Raw genomic sequence first — 11,326 nt, forward strand, 5'->3', positions numbered from 1 at the left:
CACATAAAAGAAATAAAATTGTCAAGACAAAGCAGTGTAATTAAGAATAAATCCACTAATATTTTCTTGCATTTTACACCCATCTTTGAAACACAGCAGGTCCCACAGCAGTGAACATCAATTAGTATCTTTCTTTGGTGGGAGAAACGTATTATATGAGGGAGAAATGTTCATGATGTTCCTCTTAGACACAGGCAGAATGTTTCTTTTGAACATTTTGAAATGTGATCACCATAAAATGGAGACAAATATCCTTTGTGGATTTTATAATGGGGGCTTACTGACACATCCATCTGTGCTGTATGGAATAGAAAAGAGTTTCTCAATTTTCCAAAATCCTAGAGGTGCTGTTTAGCACTGATTAGCTGCCCTTATCCCCTCATACATCATCCCTCACCTAGCCTTGTGCCAATACTGCAGGAGAACACTAATATGATATAAGAGATTAAAATGGCTTTCATGATGTTAATTTATTCCGATCCAATACCCTATAAATAAATACAACTTTAAGCTTCTATCTACCATAATGCATTTCAATGCTCCAGCACTCATCTTTTTATGTATCACCCAGAGGCTTTGCTGCATGCATGACCTTGACATGAGTGTCAAAGAAACAGAGAATATTGATTGAAATGTGTGCACACCTCAGCCTTTGTGGATCGGAGAAGATTGGGTCTATCAGATGGATCTTTAGAGTGGAGGAAGACATTTGGACATTTGGAAACTGGTCTTGATCCTCAATGAAACTCTGTGGATCCAAAACACCTCTGGTGCAATGATCAAGACACAGACACACACTTTAGCTTGAGTGTGCACACATGCATATATGCCTAAGCAGCTGGTTTCAGCCTTGATATATATTCCACCCAAAGAGTGTTGAGATGCTGTTTGAAATGTTTGCCCCCCACTGAATGTTATGTTGTCGATACCATCTGTTATTTTCTGCAGTGAGGACAGTTATATCTGCTATTTACCATACATACTGGGAAAAGCCACTCAGAGTCAGCTCTTGTAATTTTTTGGGGAAAAAGGAGTAGTCTGACATTTTTGGAAAGTGCAGACTATTTTTTTTGTCTTGTACCAGTTGCCAGGCAACCAGCAAAGTTACAAGAAATCCAACACCAAACCATAAAATGGTCAACTTCTTTAGACAGAGCCAGGCTAGCTTTTTGCCTCTGATTCTATTCTCATCTGACTCTCCATAAGAAATCAAAGAAGCATATATTTGTTAGGTGGTGATTCCTTTAATCATAGTTATCAAGAATCGTGAATTTCTATGATCAACTATCAGGAAAAGAAATGGCAGAAAAAGAAAAGTGTTTGCTGGAGGTTTTATGCATTGACTACTCTGCATATAAACATAGGAAAATGTTCCAATAACAGATCCATGATGGATCAGGATAAAAGAGATTCTCCCTAGTCAGTCATTTCTGCTGCCATTTGGCGAAACAGGACCATAATTAGCTGGAAATGAGAATTGCTCACCTATCTCTGCACTGCACCTCTCACTGGATACTGCTGATGCTTAACAATATCTGGCTCCCCCTGATTATCATAATGTCTCCAGAGAATGGAGCAATGAATGAGTCAGATGATGGAGGAGGAGAGGTATAGAGGAAAACATGCAGGGAGGAAAGATCAAAAGAATGCTATTGTGCTTCCTACTATTAGTCTCAGGAGAAAGGGTTTTATATTCCCGTACTTAACACTGCTTTGAACCCCAAATAGAAGAACTCTGCAAGCCCTTTAGCCATGTAATTTTCTGGCCTGTGCATTGTTCATAGGAGGATTTGGATCCTGAATAGATGGTTCTGCTGTTCAGAATGGACCTAAATTCTGTCATTCATCAGCAAATGGGTTTTAATGAGCTGAATAAAACTGTGATACTTGGGTCTGAGGTGGCAGACAGTGAGACAGGACCAAGAGACAAGGTGAGAGAGAGAAACGATGGATACTAAAATATAAGGCACACAGGCGACTAGATAAAGCAATGGAGCCCCAAAGTGTTCAATATTAAATAAAGTTTACAGTAAATCAGTTCCTGCGTCCAGTTGGTCGATTCAGAATTACTTTGTTATTGTTGTGGCTCTTACTAACAGGAGCTAATCGGCTACATTTTGGCAGCAGTTGTTGAGCTTGCTAAGAGAGGCTGAGGGCCCATGTGATTGGCTGAAAGGTGAGGGGGCAGGCACTGGTGGCAACTCATCAAAAGTGACATGAAAGTGTCACTGGGAAAATTAGCAAATAAAAACTTGTTTTTGAAAAAATCATGAAAATATTTAATATCAAACACACTTAACTATCACACAGTCAGAGTCAAATATGGCTCTGAGGAGAGGAAAATCATGCTGGTTTGAGCACATAAGGACAGCGGTGACACCACATGTCTCTAAGCTGGCAGAAGCTTTCCTAACTCTTGATCAGTGTGCTGATGAGAGTACGGTTTCCTGACATTCCTGAGCTCTGGAAAGCTGATGACCGCTGGGAAATTATGGAGGAATCTGTGTATTAAGCACATTAGGCAAAATCTTCTGCATCAACATTAATGCCAGGTTTCTTAACTTTCCAAAAAGCTTAAGGACAAGCTGTCTCAAAACAAACAACATCATCCATCACACAGCTCTCCAATGACTCTGTCCATGTATTTTATCTTATGAGCAGATGCAGATATGTTTGTCTATTTACATGTTTACATGCATTTATAGTATATACATTTTCAAGTTCCTATTTCGCCATTTCTTACCAAGACATTTTCATTTAGATAACTGCATTGCCTATTTATTGTCATCTTTCATTACTCTGTTCGATCACAATTTGTCTCCTTACTGCTTTTGCAGAAATTGCCACAACCATTCGTGCAAATGAAGCACTGCTGAAATTGAAAACTGATACTGAGAGAGAGAGAGAGAGAGAGAGAGAGGCTGGAGGAGGAGAGCAGGGTGGAGAGATGCTCCTTTCTCAAATGCATCTATCTAAAAGCTCACATTTCAAATTCATGGCCATTCCATGTTGCTGAATTCCTCTGGGGACTCCCCCATCGCTCCTAATGAACAAGACTATTACTCAAACTAAAATAAGTTGTCACCCTGTTGGATCCACGTTATTACTCACTCATCTGTGCGTCTGCGTGTTTGTGGGTGAGTGCGCGCATGTCTGTGTCGGCGACCTGACTACCCCCCCCCCTTTGAATCCCATTGAAATGCAGCAAAATTCCCCATTAAAAAAAAAACTGTGATCATCTGAACATCTGCTGTTTCTCTTGCTCAAACGGAGCTTTGATTCATGCCTTGACATTGACACTGACCCCCCCCCCATGACAAAGGAGCTGCAACACCATTTGCAACTGAATTGAAATATTGATTCACTTTAGCATTCCACTGAGAGAGGGTTTGTTTTCATCCTGATTATGATGTGCACAAGACTGTTTAGTCCTCTCAAACAGATGACTGTTTATCAATGAATGTCATTCAAAGTGCTTCTGACTGCAAATTACATTACTGTCTTCTTATCTGGCCCTTGATGCAGCATCACCTGACTCCTGCGCCTTACTTTGTATCCATCCTGTCTGTCACTCTCCTTCAGACGAGCACACGCACCTCTTATAGTCAATCTGTTCTTCTCTATCTACACTTAATGCACAGCAAATATGCTATCAGAGGACCGAATCAACACCGGCTGGATGAAAAATTGAAGATACGTGAGTTGTGTGTGTATACTGATGTTGGCCATTGCTATGGAATGAAACCATCACACCACATAAGGGAAAATAAAGTCATATACACTGTTGCCCATAACGTTGGAATAATTGTTCAATACCCCCAATTTTGTTAAAGCCTGAATACACAGTTTGCAAAGGTTAATTGTGGTTTCAGTTTCACTGTGATATGTTTGGAAGAGTTTGATCAATAAAGTTGAGAAGATATACACTTTATTTATCAAGAATAAACCACATTGTCACAATGATTTCATGAGAAGAGGTAAAAAAACATTTTATTCCAACTTTATGGGCAACAGTGTAGTTTTGGCATGTCTTGGTTTCGTTATCTTTAAGACAGCTGAAACAATTTGTCGTTAGTTAATGGATTTGTTGATAGACAGAAAATGAATCAGCAGTGATTCTGTTAAATGAGTGTTTTATCATTTTCAAGCAAAAATGCAAAAAAACTGACTGGCCTAAGCTCCTCACGTGTGACAGTGTGCAGAAGATATGTAATAAAAAAGTGACAAAAAATCATTATCAACAAGCTACATTAGTAAGTAAGTGTCTAAATCATTATAGCGTACTCACACAGAGGCCTGTGTCTTATTGCAGGAGAGGCCCGCAGCGTTTGACTGGCCACTGAACTCCACTACCCAGCATCCATCTTTTTTGCTGCACTACTTCAGAGCCACCTGGCAAAGTGCTCGTGGTCACCGACTGCAGAAGACACTCTCATGCCCATTAGCTGAGTAGATGCAATGAGATTGAGTTGAGCCCACTGCAGGGTTTTTTACCTCGTGATGCAACAGAATGTAAGTGAATCAAAACCTCGTGGAAATTAGCATTGCATTGCATTATGGCAATCATGCTGAAATACATTCTCACTTTGCATCATTCGGTCTGAAGCTGCTCCAGTGCCGAGGTGAGAAGTAACTGGAGTACATTTTAGCCACAGACAATTCATAGCACTTTTAAATGTATGCATCTTTATTCCATTGTAAACAAACTGCAAAATAAGTGATACACTGATAACATTATTCCTTTTCAGCCTGTCTGTGAGTAGTTTTTAAATATGTAAAATCCTGTTTTCTTTGTCAGTATTCAGTCTTGATCCAATTTGACCTTTGTTAACTTTCCCATTTAACTCACTTGGGTATGAATTTACCACTTATGAAAGGGCACTGGCTGCTCCGCCACCTTGGAGGAAACATGGGCCAATAGTAGCCTGAGTGCTTTAGATGCAATAATGTCACACAAATAACCACTGTATACACACCATTTTACAGCAAGGCCATGTTAAGAAGTTTATCGTGCTAAACAGACTAAACACCTGCAGAGTCACTGAGGTTACACTTTGCCAGTCAGTGTGGAGAACTATGATGTTTTCACAGCAGCTGTTGATACTTTGTGAGCCCCAAACAGTTCTTCTGTTGCCTCAAATGTGCTTTTCTTTCTAATGGATATGTTGTTTGTAGTAGAGTAAACAGTACAGTATTTCCCTTAGCAAAGTAGTTGAGTAGAACTATAAAGTAGCATAAAATGGAAACGTTCAAGTACAGTGTATATGAAAAATGTAATCGAGTAAATGTACTCACATTCCACCACTGGTCCTAATCTTGTACTAAATGACCTGTTTGTTGGTCTGATATGAAGCAGTGGAGATTCCTTATAATACATTAAAAATTTTTCGACAGCATGGTCTGTTATTTCGTTGATTCAGGCAAACATTTGTCTCTACGGATGTTTGAATATCACAACCTATTTTGGGAAACACTTCCACTCATCAGCAAACTTTCACAGACACAACAAATCTCATCCCCAGGAATTTCATTGTGGCACATTGCCTCAAACAAAAGAGGAAGCTACGCTGAAATCTTACAAAATAAGACATCCCAAAACATAACTGATGTATTCAATAAAGCAGGATGGGGGTTAGTAGAATAGTAGGAGAGAATACAGCCGACTTTATGCTGCCTGTATGTAACCCCTCACACTGCAGGAATCATGCATGATGCTCAAAGTCGCCCACACACAACTGCATGTCTGAGTGTCGCTGAGCTTCATAGCTAAGTTGGATTTGCTGACAAGGTCTTCGAAGGGAAGAGGGTTTGGTCTGAATGAATTCACTTTAGCAAATCCAATTTGCATTTGTTAGAGAGTCATCCAAGAAAAATGGGTCTGGTGGAAAGTAGTGTTTGGGGTTTTTGTTTTTTGCAGCTTATAAAGGTGTGAAAGTCCATCGATCGTCTGACGTTTATCCTCTTCAGGGTCACGGGGAGATGGAGCTTAACCCAGAGCACGCACAGATAATGAATCATGGTAATGAAATGGCATGCATAATAATACCAGCGTGCACTAATTAGCTTTTCCTGTATGTCCACTTTAAGGGAAAAGTTTGTAAGCCGAGGAGATGCAATTTAGCGGAGTGAGTCATGATCCAGCCAGAAGCAGATTGAGCTTGTTGTCTTTGATCATATTGAGGAAACATTTCTGTCATCTGTTTCAGTTCCTGCAGCTAAGTTGCGCTCTTTCATTTCAGCGCAATCAGACAAGAGTATTAACGTGCAGGCTGGTTTTGCTCTGGCCTCATTTTCATATGCATTCTCAAGTGAAATGGTGGTGAAAGTTGGGGAACTGACCACAGGGACGTGCTGATTCACCGCTGAATGATGCTGCTACCACAGGCCCAAAAGCTTTCTATTAACAGTCAAGAATGAGACTTTTTTTTTTCTCTCCGCAAAAGAGCAAACCAGAGAAAAGCCTACCCTGATGTGAATTCCATCTGAAAGGCTTACCAACACCCCAAACACAGAATCATAATTTGATGCCGGCTGTGTCCCTCATGTCACCAAAGCTTTGGTTGACTGCCCTTCTCCTCCCTACAATATGTCACCGCAACGCAAACCTTTGTCCTGCTATAATTGAGTATCACCAGGGCTCAATTCCAGCACCCTCTTATGCCCTCGGTGCTCTGCATGACAAGCTTTGACAAGTAATTCATAGTTTGCTGAGTACTGCTATGAATTGCTTTACCGTAATCTCCCCTCAGGGATGTGGCATAATGTCAAACCTCCTGTTTTGTTGTAGAATACTTATTGCGACCAAAGGTGGCCTGGCCTAGGTATAGTTAATGGATTTATGTCCAGGAGGAGTGGGTTGGAGCAGTGTTTGGAGAGAGAATTCCCATTAAAGTACAGCAGAGACAGATGTGCGCAATGGTGATGAACCATATGCTGGACATAATGAGGCTTGTTTGCAAATTTCACACAGGGAAAAGCATAGCAATCTGCTAAATTTGGCAATATTTGGTATTGCACGGGCTGAATTACAGCCAGGTTATTGCGACCCATCATTCTTGCAACACTGGTGCTAATATTCTCCCAGTGGTCTGTAGCCTGCATAAATGTTCTGCTCATAGACACATTGCCACAGATTATTGTGCCACTCTTTGCTAATTAATGTCCACAAAGCTCCTCAGCTGAGGGAAAGCCATGGTGGCTGAGCTGTTTATGGCATGTTATCTAAATATTGTTTCTTAATTTCCTTCAGGATGAATAAAGTTTTATCTCATCACATCTTATCAGATCTCATTTCATTCCTCTCAGTCCTGGGCCAAAAACTGTTCTTGTATTAGTTTCTGCCTCTCAAAATCTCATATTAGCTTCAGATGTGGATGTGTTGCACATTTCCCCTCACATTATATATATAATAGTCATTTAATTCATTGTTGGAATATACATATTTATCATAGTCAAAATTTACAACATGCACACGCAGTTACAACCAAGCATGATTTCTCATTTTGCACATAAGTAACAGAACAGTTCTCACGTGCCTCACTTAGTCTGAAAAACCTTGATTTTCTGAACAACTTTGCCCAGCATATCATATCTATGGGATGGAAATCGAGAACTAGTTCCAATTGAGAAATGGTTCAAAACTGGCCAATCCATCGGAATCATTTGCCTTTGATCTTATTGATACCTTTTATAGATGCATGTCTTTCCCACAGTTGCACATTGCAAAATAATGACGCCAGATTCTGTCTCTGCAGCTTGAAACTTGCAACACCAAAGAGTCATGGCAACAGGAAGAAATAGTCCAAAGTGTGGGTTTATTTCAGACAACTGAAGAAAGACAACTATTACAAGAGTAGCATAGCTCCTTAGGGGGTTAGGGGCAATGCGTGAGGTGTGTGTGGTGGAGTGAGTGCGAAAGAGCGAGTGGCAGAAAAGTTGAGCAGTAAATTCAATTCAATTCAATTCAATTCAATTCAATTCAATTCAATTCAATTCAATTCAATTCAATTCAATTCAATTCAATTCAATTCAATTTTATTTGTATAGCCCAATATCACAACAGAGTGTCTCATAGTGCTTTACAAAGTTCACTGAAATAAACAAGTGTAAGCGAACAAACAATCTAATAAAGAGTCCAGCAGTCGATGAGGCCAATGGATCAGTCCGGTGGATCAGTCCGAAGCATCACCTGCCCTTTATGACCCTCCTTCTTCGGGAAGGAAAAACTCAAAAAACCCAGTGGGAAAAGAGAAACCTCCGGGAGCACCACTGTGAAGGAGAGATCCAGCTCCCAAGGACGGACAGGCTGTAGCCTTGGACAGACGCACATCCACATTAAATGCACAGTTTGTTAAAACTGAAGGCTGCAGCTTCCCAACAACAATGTAAAGTGAACATATGACCGCTGGACAAGTGAAGGGTAACCCCCTGGGATACAAATTAACTTGGCACCGAAGGAAGACAAACATCTCCCCTGTGCTTGGGTGTGGGAGCTGAGCATAAAAGGCTAACACAACAATGTCTGTAAAATGACAATTTCATCTTAGGATGGAAACACTCCAACATACTGAAACATCTTTTTGTGCAATATGGGCTTAATGCATGTATTTTACTCTCTAACCATGAGTGCCACCAGTTGAAAAACAAAGCAGCACGTGGATTAACGGGGGTAAACATGTTATAATGACATTAGGCAGTTTTAGCAGATTAAACAGCAGTTAAATGATTTCACATGCATGCTTTCTCTATTTCTACAATGTTCAGACTCAGAGACAAGTTGTTGCGTTCATGCTGAAAACCCGTGTAGGCCCACTTTATTTCCGCAGAAAACTGATCAGTAATCAATAAAGGAATCGACAAAGAATCAGATTGATAAGCAGAATTGATGATGGCATTGGTATCAATAAAACCCTTGCAATTTCTACCCCTAATCATGTCTGAACCTCTACCCAACGGCTTTCATAAGACTGAGGGTGAAGTTTTACAAAAGTTTCACAGTAACTTTGAGTTCACAGCACAGCCTCAGAAAACACTTTCAAAAAAGAGAAAATAACTGTGGGAGGAGCAGGCAGATCACACGCTGCTTTTTATAATACTACAACATCCTGACCCACTTTCCGCTTCACAAAGTACAATTTGACTATATGAACTGTAATCTGATCATAAAAGCCAGCACAGGTATCAGCGTGGCATCATTTTCCAAAAAGAGCGACTGTGACTCTCTGAAATTTGTCACACCTACCTTAATGGAAATCTAATGCCGGGGGCCATGTAGCAGAGCAGGATTTATACTCTAATGCAGCAAGTGCACAGCATGACTATTATTATACAGCACTGTGTAAGATCCCAGGGCATAATTACCCATTCCTTTAATTGTAATGGTCACAACACTGTAAAATCACTTGTATTATTGCTATCTTTGCCATTGATTTTGAGTCCCAAAGAAATTACTGATCAAATTAATCACTTACATTAACCACTTTTTATCTCTCAGACCATAAGAAGAGCAACAGTGCCACCTAGTTTAAAGCACGACATGAACATCTCTACATCTGTGTGAACACGATCCTCTTCACCGTCTAGGATCTAAAGGAACATTCACCCTTGATTAGAGGCATATAATTAGATAGTGTGTATATTAAGACTGATTGACATAATGAGTGATGGGGACAGTGTGTCTGCAGCTGCTGTGTCAGTGAAGATCACATCAGCATACTGCTGTCGGGAATACATTAAGCATGACCTTCTCTGCGTGCTGCTAATAAATGTTTGTGGAGAGAGCCGCACACATGAAAAGACTTTGTTTAGACAGACACATCCTAACTAGTTTTAGGTCAGCTCTTCTCAGCGTTCCTCACATCACACCTGTAAACGACTTCTTCCCAACATCTCTTGCATGGCTCCAGTGATGAGTCATCACAGCACCGTCAGGGGAGAAAGGCAGCAAAAACATGTCATTGTTTACTTTGGCTCTCCTTGTGATTCAAGACAAATGATGAGAATGAGGATATCATAAGATTTTTCTGCATCAAACATTACAATATCCAATAGAAAATTTCAGCAATTCAATTTTGTTTTTTCTCCTTTAGGTAAAAGGGTTTTTGGACCAATTCATGAACTGTTCAGTTAATTCCTGACTGTTCTGTAAATCACACTGTGGGACAGCTATAAGTGTCAGGAGGATTTCTGACATGTTGATGTCCAAAAACAACAATGTCTATAATATCTGCTTATCAGCAGTATATTTATTTCTAATCAAGCAAGCAAGCAAGACCAACAAGCCCAAATCAAATGAAACTGGGAATGGAAAAGAGCCCATTCTCCCTGTTACAAGTTGGTGTACCATCAAAATGAGTTCAAAGCTGTTATTTTAAGGTAAAATGGTTGCATTGTGCTACTTTAAGACAATAAAATTCAAAGTCAAAGCCCAGAGCTTTGTGTTTTTTACTTTTGAGTATCTTGATAATGCTTAAAAGTGAAAATGATCAGATGTGCCATTGTATGTTAATCCTGTGACACAATTCTAATCACTCGCAAGTTCTCAGACAAATAGTTTGACTCGTCTTGTCCACATCATGGTCTTTCAACACCAAGGAAGCCGAGGAATCAGCTTTCTATGCCTGCTGGTCTGCACTGCCAAATGCGTTTTGAAGAAATGACGAGTTTAATAATCATTTTCAATCAAAAGGCCACACCTCTGGCAAAGTCAGCAATAATAAACCTACTTCACAAACCTATATCTTATACATACAGATAAAAAAAACTAGGAATAAAAAACATCACAGTGAGCCTTTCTGCATCTTTTGACTAAAAAAGTTCAGTCCCAGAGAAACAGTTTTTTTAAATGAAAAGTCAGGCTGAGGCAGAATGAAGGACATAAAAGATAAGAACATGATAAACCCACATGGATAGCACCAATTCCATTTGCCAGAGGGCTTTTATTCAGTCCAAGGAAATGGGAAATAATTTCAAGTAAAATATTTTTTCTTGGGTGTTATTTCAGCCAAATATAATTTTTAACAATCATTATACTGTCGAGTATGTTTTGCACTCTACTTTCTTCTTATTGAGAGCTTCTTTCTGCCAATAATGAAAATGCAACATTTATGCAGACTTGAAAGCACTCTAAGGAATCAGTGTTTGAACTGCAGAGGCATTTTTTCTTTCATTAATTTTCTTTCCAGGTGATTCACAAGGATAGAGGAAAACATTTGATATGCATCACAGTGCTTCAACTGATAAATACCCACATGTACTCAAAAAGGGACATTTTGTGCAATATGAAATTGTACAAGGTTAACAAAGACAGCAAGGCTAACATCAGCTA

The sequence above is a fragment of the Pempheris klunzingeri genome, chromosome 16 (genome assembly GCF_042242105.1).
Source record: "Pempheris klunzingeri isolate RE-2024b chromosome 16, fPemKlu1.hap1, whole genome shotgun sequence".
Classification (NCBI taxonomy): domain Eukaryota; kingdom Metazoa; phylum Chordata; class Actinopteri; order Acropomatiformes; family Pempheridae; genus Pempheris; species Pempheris klunzingeri.